At 34.4% G+C, this 13,655-nt stretch overlaps 1 protein-coding gene across 3 annotated transcripts in view; it reads left to right on the top strand.

The window, feature by feature from the left end:
* The window catches only part of grp (serine/threonine-protein kinase grp), a 180,553-nt gene that overhangs the window by 42,773 nt on the left and 124,125 nt on the right, over nt 1-13,655 (top strand). Inside the window, exon 1 of one of the 3 annotated variants that reach the window (XM_075297041.1) lies at nt 808-1,928. The exons of the other annotated variants lie outside the window; for them this stretch is intronic. The gene's annotated coding sequence lies outside the window, so the exon portion shown is untranslated. Of the gene's footprint in view, nt 1-807; nt 1,929-13,655 lie in introns of those variants that run through there. 3 annotated transcript variants of the gene reach the window in all.

The following is a 13,655-nucleotide window of genomic DNA, read 5'->3' as shown; positions in this document are numbered from 1 at the left end:
GTCTAAAAATTATATTATTCTGAAATTTGTTTTATTTCAAAGAAATTTGTCTATCAGAGAGACTCAAATTTCAAAGATCTAAATTTATAAACATTCTTTTATTTACAATTGTATTAAAAAATTGTTACAAATAGTGGGAAATTTTTGTGCTTAAATGTTATATTAATCTGATGTCGACTTTTCGACCTTTTCGTTACAATCGATTTGGGCCAAAAATGTGATATCTTCGTTTTTTTTTTTTTTTCAAATTTGAAGGTCATAAAAAAAGTCGACTTTGTTTTACAAAAATTCAATTTTCGAATTTTATATCCCTAATTTAGACTACCAGGTTGCTCTTGGCTTTTTTTATATACATTTATTGTTTTATATTTTATATCCTCCTTTGTAAAATTCAAAATGATTTTCAAACAAAATCTCTTAGTTTAAGCTCAAAACCACAGTGCTTGTACAGTGGTTAGGTGAATGCATGACCACATCTAAAAATCATACCCTAAAACAAATTCATAAAGAATTCCTTTCACTGAAATAAAAGCTAATCTCTTGCTTCTCATTCTCAAATGTTTTCTTGAGAGAGCGCGAGTGAGAGTGGGAGAGAAAGAGAATCCGAGACAACAAGGAGATGAACAACACAGAGTCGTGTACAAAAACGAAGACCATTAACTACTAAAGAAAGGTACCTAAAAACTTTGCCTTCGGTTTGTTGAATTGTTGTTGGTATAGGCTTTTTAAAATGGATATTGTCTAGCCTGGCTCTGGGTTATTTGCCGCTTGTTAATGTGGCGGGTTTGCAGTTTAGATTCAGCTTTTCATCAGTTGATTGCATACACCACGACGTAGCTAAAAAGGAGCAAGTTCGCAAAAAAAAAAGTAACTCAAAAGAGACACAAAAGGATTACCAAGAAAAACTGGATTTATATGAAAGAAATTTAAAGAAAAAAAATTTGCAACTAAATTTGGAAATTGTGGTGATTTTGATTTTTATAACGAAAAAGTGCAAAATTAAAATTATCCAAATTAAAAGAGAAAATAATCGAATATAAAGGCTGTTTTAATAGACTCCATTATTGTCTGGTTCTGTTATAGACACCAACGTCTGGCTGGTTTTTTTTTTTTCAATATTCCCCCTCACCCCGCCTACAGTTTAGACCATCCTCTGGCAGCATCTCTAAATCATATCTTTGGTGCTCTTTGAAAAAAAATCAACAACAAAAAAATACAAAAAATAAAATAAACTTTACAAGTCTCCTTGTTTCAGTGTATGAGTGAGTTTGATTCTGCGGTTTTTACGATTAATCATTTTTATATGTGGACGGCGGTAGACAGACAGACAAATATTCAGACTTACCATTCGCATATGAAAGATAAAACGAAGGAGACAAAATTGATGAAGAATCTTGCGGTGGTGGTGGTGGTGGTTATGGAAGAATCGGCGGTTTTATCATTTATCGTTAAACTATCATCAAAGAATAAATGCAAGAAGTATACATACCCCCTTCGGAAGATGTTAATTAAAGAATTTTTTAATAAAAATCAATTTGTTTGCTGGTGTGTGGTAATTTTGGATTCTCTTTTTCTTACATTAAAAGCCATGTGTCGTCGTCGTCCACCATTTGCAATGAAAACTTTTAATTTATTTGCAATAATAATGAATTTGTGGTGGTGGTTTATTATTCATCTACAAAGACCTCGTCATGGCATCAAATTGAAGAAATGTGCTTGTTGATGATCATCGGGAAGCTTTCGATAAAAAAAAAAGTTTGAAATCCAAAAATGCCCAAAGAGAAGATAATCATTTGAAGAATTGTTATTGTCTCCGGTTACGGATTTTTGAATTTATGGTGATTTTTGCCATATTTGTTGCTGCGCACCATGGGCAACAAATAGTCTTCGTCAAAATAACGGAATATACACGGAACCATATAGAGAATGTAAGTGAAGTAAATTGTGTATAAATGTTTTTCTTTTTGAATATATGTAGTGGGTAATTGTCAAATTTTTTCCACATTTGGTAATGTATGTATACTTTTGTAGTTCACTGTAATTTCTAGTTCGCAGAATTGCATTATTACCGGCTATGTCTAATGTTTATAACATGAATGGGCTTATAATAATTCGCTCAACTCTCAGTTAATGTTAACTTGACTTTCGTTATGATTGTTCTTTCATTCTCACTTCAATGATTTTATTGCCTATGGCTCATTGAAAAATTTGTTTTTGTTAACGGATAACTCTGAATGGCAAAGTGGATCGTTTTTAGAGGAAAGAAATTCATTATCACGTGTCATTTTGTGGAAACAAGTAGCAAGCTGACTCTTCGTCTTAAATAAAATTGGCAAATAGTAATCAAAGTTTAAGTATTATAAAAATTTTTTCTAAATTTTTTGGACAATTTAAAGACTTTTCGTCCACCTAAAGTCGAATACTCAAGAAATTGTCTTTAAATCGGAAAATTGTTTAAATTTTTGCAAATATTCGATTCATTGGTAAGTTTCGCAAGCATGCATTTAGAAAAAAGGATACGACATATTAACATAATTATGATTAGGTTATGGTGCTATTGGATGGGATTATGTCCCACATGACCAAGAGACTCAATCTTGGAGCTTAAAACAAGCCTTATACCCTTCCATTTTGTGTTTGCAAATTGATTGATTGAATGCTCTTGAAAGCCACTCTGAACTGTGTTTAAGAAATCCACATGATAGACGAAATTTTTGGAACCAGATCCTATCCCTTTTTCCTTGACACCAGCCAGAAATCAGGTCACACCGTGTGAATATAGGCCTGAAAAGTCTTTCTATGAGGATATTGAGAACATCATTCTTCCTGCATATTGATATAAGAACTATTTTTGGATATAAGACACTTAAAATTGTTATCGCAGATAATATCATCCCATTCTCAGTTGGAAGGCGGAAAAAAGAAGTTTCTCCACACTTTAGCCGATAAAAAACGTACAAACATATATAATAACCCTTAAATTATAGCAAACAAAATAATCATCAATCAAAGCAACGATGGGCCCATGGATGCAGTGATTCAATGGATGATAAATGTAAGTAACCCTAAACAAGAATTTTATCTTTTGGTCTTCTTATATATGTAATGTACTATATCGTAATTTTTGCTTAAATCGGCTGTGTGTGAAAAAAAAATAAATTTTCCCTTTTCAACTCAGAAAAATTTTTCTGAAATGTTTTATAAAACACGGCTAATAACATATCTGCAAAAGCATATTTAGTTTGCCGGTAGTGCTTACATACATAGTATCACATAAATTTATAGTAAACATCATTGGTTTTGCAATGGAAGTTTATTTGCGTAGTTTCTTTAATTACGTTTTCCATTCATAATTGTGATTCTTCCATTTTTTTTTTACATTATCATATAAGTTCTTCTTAATAATTCGATTCATTCATTAACGTTGCGGAGAGTAGTCTCCATCATTTTGGAAGCTCACTGTGCCTCTTCCAAATACAAATTTGTTTGACTCTCAGTTTCTCCTTCAAGAATTAAAAAAAAACAAAACCATTATAATTAGTCCCTAAGTTCTCTTTGAGCGATTATCATCGCACTCTCCTATGATGTCTTTTTTTTTGTTTTGTCTTTATGGGAATAGAATAGTGAATAGAGTTTATTGAAATATATTGTAAACATGATCGCGAATTTATAAATAAAAACAAAGAATGTGAAATGAATTTTTGGCTCTATTATTGTTGTTGTATGAATAGTAAAGAAATGTTTTTGTGATTTGGTGGATGGATGACCAAATAAACAGCTGTCTCAATATTATGTGCGTATAAAGATTGATTTTGAAATGTATATTAGGGTGATCCGTAAAATTTCAAGAGATTACATGGTTGGGAGGGTTTGGGTAATAGTGCTCATTATCACCAGGAGTACTTGTTAAGGTCTGAATAATCGGTTGATTTTATTAGTTTACCAAGTCCGATACCAGGTCCGTCTGTTATATTAGCCATATAACTTTGTATATTAATGGTTGTATTTTTTTATAGTGAGATGAGAACTTCGAGTTTACTGTTATTATGCTGTTTTGTTCTTAGTTTTTCCCTAGTTATTTTTTTCTTTTCTTAGTTATACCTAGTGCACCTAAAAGTATTGTGTGTGTGGACGTTGGAAAGTGTAGGAAGACCCATACCATTTCGGCGAGCTGGCTAGTGCGAAGCTAGAGGTGCACGTAACCTACGTAGAATTTTCCAACTAATTCGTTGCCCAAAATTCCATAAACCACCACATAAAATGGCGCCCAACGTGGGGCCCAATTCGTCAGATAAATGAGAAAATCTAGAAATATCTAAAAAGATTCTTTTGAGGAATATTGACGTTATTGGGATTCCTATTATAACATTGTGTTGACTCTACTGCTTCACAATCCTTGTTATTATTATTCAGTTTTATAGTAGTAATTTCGTTACGTTTTGAGGCGGTATACTTAGTATCTTTTGCGCTCTTTGATGGATTTAGCAATTGCAGTTCGTTTTCGGACTGGTTGACCCGAAAAGTTGCTTTATGAAACATGTAGATACACTCAAGCGGAATTGAGATTACGTATTTCTCTCAAATGTTTAAGTCATCTTTCATTCTATACTGACTGGATTTATCAAAAATGTGGAGATACTTCACATTTTGACCACAGTTATGAATTGAGCTTGGTTTAACATTTACATCCAAATTTTATTCTTCTTTAGTTTCAATAGTGTACGCCGTCTGAAGACCTTACTTAGAATTACCCAATGCACATAATTTGAGTTCAGTGTTTATAAAGTCAATCCTTGATTAATGTACAATTGAAATGTCTGTTAGACATAGCAACGAAAATTTATCTAACCCAAATAGTGGCGCAGCTGCTATTTGCACTATCTGTAAAGAAGTTTTAGGAAATGATCGTCCTCTTGCAGTGACACCTTGCAAACATACATTTCATAGATCATGCGCCCGTGCTTGGTTTAAAGACTCTACATATTGCCCGACTTGTAATGTATCGTGTGAATATTCTCAAATGTATCTTCCCGATGAATCGGGGGAAAATATCATAAATTTTCTTTCTCCAGCGAATAGTACTAATAATATCTCAAACGAAACTCTGAGTAAAAGTAAAGACCAACAAACAGGGGCGAAACCTAAACAACCGTTTAATAAGGGAAAGAGAAATATTTCTCGACCAGTAACTAGACTTATGGCTTCGGTTATGAATTCATTTGACAAGGCTGAACGAGATTCGAATGCACCCGACCAAGAGGTTGCGCCTATTAATAACGTGAATTTTGATGGGAATACCCAATGCTCTGGTAGAATAAATTTGAATCATAGTGACATTTTAAGTGTAATACAACGGGAACAACAAAAGGCATTAGAAAATATTACATCAGTCTTGAGTAGTCAGATCGAGCAACAGGTACGACTACATCTTCGTAATTTGGATATTAATGAAACCACTAGGGGATTGAATATTTCTGATTTCGAATGGCCCAGAGTTATGCCAGAATTTGATAAAAGTAGGCCCCCTCCTTCATACAACCGGACTAGTCATTCAAATTCTAATAGACAGCAGTCAAATTTGAGTAATAGATCGTCGAACTCAATCCAACCGGATAAAATTAGCGCTTTGATACAAGGTTGGCATATAAAATTTGATGGCTCGAGAGAGGGTATGAGTACTGACGAGTTTATCTATAGAGTGGAATCACTCACGAAACAAATTCTAGAAGGAAATTTTGATATCCTATGTGCTAACTTACATGTACTTTTATTAGGCCGAGCGGACAAATGGTTCTGGAAGTTTCATAAGAGACATCCACGTTTTGATTGGAATCTTTTCTGCTCTGAGCTGCGTCAGAAATTTGATGAGGACTTATCTGATTTAGATATATGGGAGAGAATTAGAAAACGTCGTCAAAGAGATAACGAATCCTTTGAAGATTATCAGACAGCCATAGAAGATATTGCTGAGAAACTCTCTTCGGCTATAAGTGAATCAGATTTAGTGCACATTTTGCTCAGGAACTCCAAACCGACTCTGAGATATGAGCTTTTGCATTTAGGCATAAATTCTTTGGTTCGTTTACGTGAAGAAGTTCGCAAACATGAAGCCTTCTTTTCCGATCGTATCCGACCAGTTAAACCGAACATTTCCGCAATTTTTGATTTCGATGAGGAAGATTCCTCCAAGGGTGGTATGGTGGATGAGATCCATCGCAGTAACATAAGAATTTGTTGCTGGAATTGTGACTCAAAGGGTCACCGATATGACGATTGCCTTGAACCGCGGAAAATATTTTGCTATGGATGCGGAGCAAAACAAACATTCAAACCCCATTGTAAGAATTGTAATAGTTCGGGAAACTCGAAGAAGGATGCGGCAACGAATACGTCGCATCCGAACAGAAATCTATAGGGACACAAACCAACAATTTTGTCCCAGAAATGTCTTTAATGAAATCTGATATTCAAGTGCGTAATCCGATATTAAGAACTTTGATACCTTACCATGACAGACTTCGTGCTTACATGGAAACACGTAAGAGAATATTTTCTGATAGTAATTGTCATTCTTCTAAGTTGAAGCCAAAACGATCGACTATAAGACTTCGAAGGTTTTGGAAGAATGTAATTAATACTAGGAATAAATTGATTTCGGCCATCATTTTAGGCGATGACCGAAGAATGTATATAGATATTGAGATATATGATAAATTTTATTTTGCTCTTTTGGATTCGGGAGCCAACGTGAGTTGTGTTGGACACAACGCAGCTAGGGATATTTTGGAGAATAGAGTAGTGAAGAAATGTAGAGGTTGTATTGGCACTGCGGACGGCACTCCGAATGAAGTTGTTGGTAAATTTACTACAATGATTGCTTATGGAGGTAAAACAAAGAATGTGGAATTCTTTGTAATACCATCGCTTAAGCAAGACGTCTATTTAGGTTCCGACTTTTGGCGAGATTTCGGTCTTTTCGAAACCTTGCTAAAGAACGAAAATTTTGGCAAGGTAGCTGAATTAGATGTTGGAAAGGACGACACCAAAACGCCTCCCAAAATGCATGATATATCTGCCACACAGCGTATTAGATTAGATAGAGTAATTAATATGTTTCCTTCATACGGAAGAGACGGCCTGGGGAAAACAGACCTTATATGCCATACAATTGATGTAGGAGATACAAAACCTATCAAGCAAAGGCACTGGTCTGTTTCACCTGCCGTAGAAAAGCAGATGTTCGCCGAGGTGGATCATATGTTATCACTTGGGGTGATAGAGGAATCATCAAGCCCATGGAGTAGTAATTGCGTGTTAGTCCGGCGGGGTAACAAAAACAGACTATGTTTGGACTCTAGGGAAATTAATAAACATACCCTGAAGGACGCTTACCCATTACCACATATCGATGGGATACTGAGCCGACTACCACCTGCCACATATATTACCGGACTGGACATGAAACACGCATTTTGGCAGATACCATTAGACGAGAAATCGCGGCAAATTACGGCATTCACAATTCCGAATCGGCCACTGTACCAGTACACAGTAATGCCATTCGGATTGTGTAATGCTCCGCAAACTCTCTGTCGTCTTATGGATCGCGTGATTCCTGCCAATTTGCGTGCTAGAGTATTTGTCTATTTAGACGACTTACTCGTTCTTTCGGAGGATTTTGACTCCCATATGATTCTCTTGGAGGAGGTGGCCCTATGTCTAAGAAAAGCTGGACTAACTATTAATATAGCGAAATCCAACTTTTGCATGAAAGAAATTAGATATTTAGGTTTCGTAGTGGGACAGGGGGAGATCAGAACTGATCCTGAAAAAATTTCGGCGATTGCGAACTTCCCTGTACCTTCCTCTGTGAAGCAGCTAAGGAGTTTTTTAGGACTCGCAGGTTGGTACAGGAGGTTCATCAGTAACTTCGCATCTGTCTCCTTCCCCCTCACTGAACTCCTTAAGGGGAACAAATCATACAGTTGGAATGACGACGCACAGCGTTCATTTGAACAGTTGAAGTCGATGTTAACTTCCGCTCCGATATTGATGACACCTAACTTTTCTAAGAGATTCATTCTTCAGTGTGACGCTAGTCTGTATGGGTTGGGTTGCGTCCTTGCCCAAGAAAATGACGATGGAATCGAACTTCCAATCGCATTTATGTCGTCGAAGCTTACGAAGTCACAACGAAATTACTCCGTAACTGAATTAGAATGCCTTGCAGTCGTCCAGGGGATTAAGAAGTTTCGTGCGTACATTGAAGGCCAGGAATTTTGTGTAATCACAGATCACGCCAGCCTTCAATGGCTCATGAGACAACGAGATCTCTCAGGAAGACTTGCAAGGTGGGCACTCAAGTTGCAGGGTTATTCGTTCACCATACAACATAGAAAAGGCACGGAGAACGTCGTCGCGGACTCACTTTCACGTATTCCTGCTGGGGACATTAGTGCTCTTGACGATGATGGTCCTATTATTGACTTGACGTCTAGTCATTTTCATTCCGGAGACTATGAGGAACTTAAGTCGAAAGTGGTTTTAAATCAATCTAGATTCCCAGATTTAAAAATCTTGGACAATCTGCTTTATAAAAGAGTTCAGTTTTCTCATAATGAAAATGATCAGGAAGACAATTGGAGACTTTGGGTTCCCAGACCTCTAATTCCTGAAGTTTTATACCGCGCACATCAGCCACCTTCATCGGCCCATTGTGGCATGACAAAAACTATTGATAAATTAAAAAGATTTCTATTTTGGCCCAAAATGACAACTGACATTAGAGATTATGTATCGAAATGTGAGATATGTCGTTGTACAAAGAGTCCCAATATTATCCTAAGACCACCAATGGGCAGACCAATGAAATCTGAACGACCGTTCCAAAAACTCTTCATGGATTTAATTGGCCCCTTTCCGCGCACAAAGAAAGGGAATATTGGACTTCTGATAATAGTTGATCATTTGACGAAATTTATGTTTTTACAACCGCTCAAAAGGTTTACGTCGAAATTAGTTTGCGATTATCTCCAAAACAATATATTTTACACATTTGGCGTACCAGAAACTATCCTGACTGATAACGGTAGCCAGTTTAAATCCAACTTGTTTGAGTCATTTTTAACGAAATTCGGCATTAGCCACGTATGCACAGCGATATACTCACCCCAAGCGAACTCGTCCGAACGAGTTAACCGCTCAGTCTTGGCCGCTATTCGAGCCTATATCGGCAGCGATCATACGCAATGGGACCAGTATCTCCCAGAAATCTGCTCATCACTTCGATCCACCGTACACCGCACTACCGGATTTTCCCCATATAGCTTAGTGTTTGGTCAGGAAATGATCCTGAATGGTAAAGACTACCAGCTACTGCGAAGTTTGGGTTTAATGAGTGATGATACCCACATAAAATATCCCGAATATCTTCAGTTGATGAGGCAGAAGGCTAGAGAAAACATGACAGATTCGTATAAGGACAATGCTAAGCGGTACAATCTAAGAAGTAGGTCTGTCCAGTTTTCCAAGGGTGAAACTGTGTTGGCTAGGAACTTTTCCCAAAGTAATGCTTCTAAAAAGTTTAGTGCGAAATTATCCCCGACATTCCAAAAGGCCATAATTAGACGTAAAACGGGTAATTGTTATTACGAAGTGACTGATGACAATGATAAACTTCTTGGTGTATACCACGCAAAAGATTTACAAAAATATCCTTTATAGAATGAACATGCCAACTTCCCTTTTTCCAGCTAAGGGTTCGTCTGAAGACCAGACATCACCTTATCTGTTTTGTAGTGGGTAATTGTCAAATTTTTTCCACATTTGGTAATGTATGTATACTTTTGTAGTTCACTGTAATTTCTAGTTCGCAGAATTGCATTATTACCGGCTATGTCTAATGTTTATAACATGAATGGGCTTATAATAATTCGCTCAACTCTCAGTTAATGTTAACTTGACTTTCGTTATGATTGTTCTTTCATTCTCACTTCAATGATTTTATTGCCTATGGCTCATTGAAAAATTTGTTTTTGTTAACGGATAACTCTGAATGGCAAAGTGGATCGTTTTTAGAGGAAAGAAATTCATTATCACGTGTCATTTTGTGGAAACAAGTAGCAAGCTGACTCTTCGTCTTAAATAAAATTGGCAAATAGTAATCAAAGTTTAAGTATTATAAAAATTTTTTCTAAATTTTTTGGACAATTTAAAGACTTTTCGTCCACCTAAAGTCGAATACTCAAGAAATTGTCTTTAAATCGGAAAATTGTTTAAATTTTTGCAAATATTCGATTCATTGGTAAGTTTCGCAAGCATGCATTTAGAAAAAAGGATACGACATATTAACATAATTATGATTAGGTTATGGTGCTATTGGATGGGATTATGTCCCACATGACCAAGAGACTCAATCTTGGAGCTTAAAACAAGCCTTATACCCTTCCATTTTGTGTTTGCAAATTGATTGATTGAATGCTCTTGAAAGCCACTCTGAACTGTGTTTAAGAAATCCACATGATAGACGAAATTTTTGGAACCAGATCCTATCCCTTTTTCCTTGACACCAGCCAGAAATCAGGTCACACCGTGTGAATATAGGCCTGAAAAGTCTTTCTATGAGGATATTGAGAACATCATTCTTCCTGCATATTGATATAAGAACTATTTTTGGATATAAGACACTTAAAATTGTTATCGCAGATAATATCATCCCATTCTCAGTTGGAAGGCGGAAAAAAGAAGTTTCTCCACACTTTAGCCGATAAAAAACGTACAAACATATATAATAACCCTTAAATTATAGCAAACAAAATAATCATCAATCAAAGCAACGATGGGCCCATGGATGCAGTGATTCAATGGATGATAAATGTAAGTAACCCTAAACAAGAATTTTATCTTTTGGTCTTCTTATATATGTAATGTACTATATCGTAATTTTTGCTTAAATCGGCTGTGTGTGAAAAAAAAATAAATTTTCCCTTTTCAACTCAGAAAAATTTTTCTGAAATGTTTTATAAAACACGGCTAATAACATATCTGCAAAAGCATATTTAGTTTGCCGGTAGTGCTTACATACATAGTATCACATAAATTTATAGTAAACATCATTGGTTTTGCAATGGAAGTTTATTTGCGTAGTTTCTTTAATTACGTTTTCCATTCATAATTGTGATTCTTCCATTTTTTTTTTACATTATCATATAAGTTCTTCTTAATAATTCGATTCATTCATTAACGTTGCGGAGAGTAGTCTCCATCATTTTGGAAGCTCACTGTGCCTCTTCCAAATACAAATTTGTTTGACTCTCAGTTTCTCCTTCAAGAATTAAAAAAAAACAAAACCATTATAATTAGTCCCTAAGTTCTCTTTGAGCGATTATCATCGCACTCTCCTATGATGTCTTTTTTTTTGTTTTGTCTTTATGGGAATAGAATAGTGAATAGAGTTTATTGAAATATATTGTAAACATGATCGCGAATTTATAAATAAAAACAAAGAATGTGAAATGAATTTTTGGCTCTATTATTGTTGTTGTATGAATAGTAAAGAAATGTTTTTGTGATTTGGTGGATGGATGACCAAATAAACAGCTGTCTCAATATTATGTGCGTATAAAGATTGATTTTGAAATGTATATTAGGGTGATCCGTAAAATTTCAAGAGATTACATGGTTGGGAGGGTTTGGGTAATAGTGCTCATTATCACCAGGAGTACTTGTTAAGGTCTGAATAATCGGTTGATTTTATTAGTTTACCAAGTCCGATACCAGGTCCGTCTGTTATATTAGCCATATAACTTTGTATATTAATGGTTGTATTTTTTTATAGTGAGATGAGAACTTCGAGTTTACTGTTATTATGCTGTTTTGTTCTTAGTTTTTCCCTAGTTATTTTTTTCTTTTCTTAGTTATACCTAGTGCACCTAAAAGTATTGTGTGTGTGGACGTTGGAAAGTGTAGGAAGACCCATACCATTTCGGCGAGCTGGCTAGTGCGAAGCTAGAGGTGCACGTAACCTACGTAGAATTTTCCAACTAATTCGTTGCCCAAAATTCCATAAACCACCACATATACATAAAAATGATCATACATAACCTGCAAGATTTTAAATTTATTCATATTATGAAATTATGAAATTTTTATGGAAACTAATTGATTTGATCATGAATAATATTTATGGAATTTAAGCATTGCTTAATAATAATTTTTAGTACAAATTTTAATAATTCAAAAAATTTTAATAAAAAAATTATTATTATTATTCTCACACTCAGGAAAAAAGTTTGCTTGGCATGGGAAGGTCAACATTAAGGGGATTCCTTTTGACTCGTGAGTCAAATCATTTATCAAATTTTCATTCTATTTTTGGGATATTAATACAAATTATAACTGTTACTTCAAACTAAACAATGTTTTCTTAATTTCAGAAGAAAAAAAAATCTTTGAAAAAAGACTATGCCTATCAGGGATGGAAAATGCAGTACTATAGTACTTTTTTCAATACTTTTTCATCCTAGACAGTACCGTAATACCCCCGCAAATGATTTAGTACCTTTTGTTAGACATTTTTTAGCCGATATCAGATTTATGGTACAATAGTTTTGACAAAATATTTTAATATTTTGACAAGGTCTTTAACAAAATTTGCTAATAGTCTTTTACAAATTTGGCAAAAACAGACAAGTTCATGCGGAAACAAAATCTCGATTTTATAAAAGCCATAGTCAAAAACACGATTTTATTGAATTTAAAGAATGTTTTAGTTGAAAAAGCATGTGATTCTATATTACGCTTCCACACGAACACTTTCTAGATAAGAAGTCATCGATCGCGTACTAAAATAATGCGAACCATTACAGTCACGGTCGAAACTTGAGACAAAAAAAAAAAATCTACCAACATTTGGAGCAAATCTTACACTCAAAAAAAGTGAACCCTATATTTCACTAAAGCTGATTTAACTCTATTTTAGTTCATGGAATTATTACGTTTTAATAAAGTTTCCCTGACGTTAATAATTTTTTGGGTACGTTAGTTAATAAAACTAAAATAGAGGAAAAAATTATACACAAAGGAAGTATAAAGATTAAGTAAATTCGGGTCTCCCACAAAATAGTTCTGAATTTCTTAAAATTTGTAAAATTTACCAGTAATTAGCCCATCATGAACTTCGTATGGTACTAAAGACATTTTTGCAATTTTTAACTCCAATTTTTTCCTTCAAACTTCGAAATTTTCTTTAACAAGTGAAAAAAATGAGTTATGTCTAATAAATTTTCTTGAATTTATCGAAAATAATTTACTTAGTTTTGTGAAATCGGCGTGACATCCGCGTGTCTATTACAGTTTAGTTAAAATTTTCTAAAATTAATATATTTTTTCTAAAACTAACTAAAATTTTCTTTCCTGGTGGATTCACTGTTTTTTCAGTGTACCAAAAACTACCAAAAAATATTATATTGCAAAAATTTATTTTTTCAGAAAACTTTTATTTGTATAGAAATTTTTATCAAAATTTTATTTCTATAGAAAATTTTGTCAAATTTTATTTTTATAAAAAATGTTTTCAAAATTTTATTTCTGACGAAAATTTAATCAAAATTTTATTTCTGACGAAAATTTAATCAAAATTTTATTTCTAAAGAATA

The sequence above is a fragment of the Haematobia irritans genome, chromosome 2, assembly GCF_050003625.1.
Source record: "Haematobia irritans isolate KBUSLIRL chromosome 2, ASM5000362v1, whole genome shotgun sequence".
In the NCBI taxonomy this organism is placed as follows: Eukaryota; Metazoa; Arthropoda; class Insecta; order Diptera; family Muscidae; genus Haematobia; species Haematobia irritans.
This window is presented reverse-complemented; position numbering and strand designations above follow the sequence as displayed.